Raw genomic sequence first — 1,080 nt, 5'->3', positions numbered from 1 at the left:
GCATCTTGTAATTATTAATCCAATACCTTTTTTATAAATCTATCTTGCCTCAAAGTTCAAACAAAATAACATTCAGACAAATACTCTTTGGATGCATGCATTGCATTGGATGTGGTCTAGACCTACTCTATCTGTAAAGTGTCCTGAGATAACTTCACTATAAATAAAATTGAATTGAATATAGAACACATATTTTCATTTCTGAATAACAAGAAATACACTCTGAACTAAATACAGATTTTTTTTTTTTTTTACTACACTTTCAACATTGATTCGGTCACTTGCAGCACTCAACCTGTGATTATCTACACTAACACCTCTATGAATGAATGTTCTGCATCAGTGCTGTTTCATTCATCTGATCTTTTATACACTGGTTTTTGATGTTGCATAATGTTGACATCTACTCCGTCCGTCTTCTTGATCAGAAGTTTTCACGGCTTAATTGTTTCACTCGTTTATTGTGTATATGTAGATAAAAAAACAAGTAACTGCTCAGTAAAGGCATATTTCTTTTAAGATTATGTTTTTGGGCATTTTTTAGGCCTTTATTTTCACAGGACAGATTAAGGCATGAAAGGGGAGAGAGAGGGGTAATGACATGCAGCAAAGGGCTGCAGGTCGGGGTCGAACCCACGGCTGCTTTGTCGAGGAGTAAACCTCTACATACAGTACGTGCGCCTGCTCTACCAAGTGAGCTAACCCAGCCACAGTAAAGGCATCTTAATAACAGCACAAGAAAAGAAACTAGTAATGCAAGGGAAGTGCTGCATTTAAATATAAAGTTCCTCTTTATACGAAAGTGGTGATTTTGTGTGTTAGCCATGGCTGAATTTCATTTATTCCATTTATCCCAAAGCCAGTACACTCCCCACAGTCTGATGTGGTACACAAACTGAGGGGATTAGGAGAGTGTCTGTCTCTCTGGCTCCCTGAGGATGTGTAAAGGTCTGCGACATCTGATCAAATAGCTCCCATCTGTCTGTGACGCTGCTCTGGACTGCTGTGGTGGGCCCCAGTCACCTACCTCATTTGTATGCCCTCAGCAGCCACCTGCATGTCAGCAAACGCTACACAATC

Source organism: Perca flavescens, chromosome 7, assembly GCF_004354835.1.
Source record: "Perca flavescens isolate YP-PL-M2 chromosome 7, PFLA_1.0, whole genome shotgun sequence".
Classification (NCBI taxonomy): domain Eukaryota; kingdom Metazoa; phylum Chordata; class Actinopteri; order Perciformes; family Percidae; genus Perca; species Perca flavescens.
The sequence above is the reverse complement of the archived record's forward strand: the minus strand, read 5'-3'. Positions refer to the sequence as shown.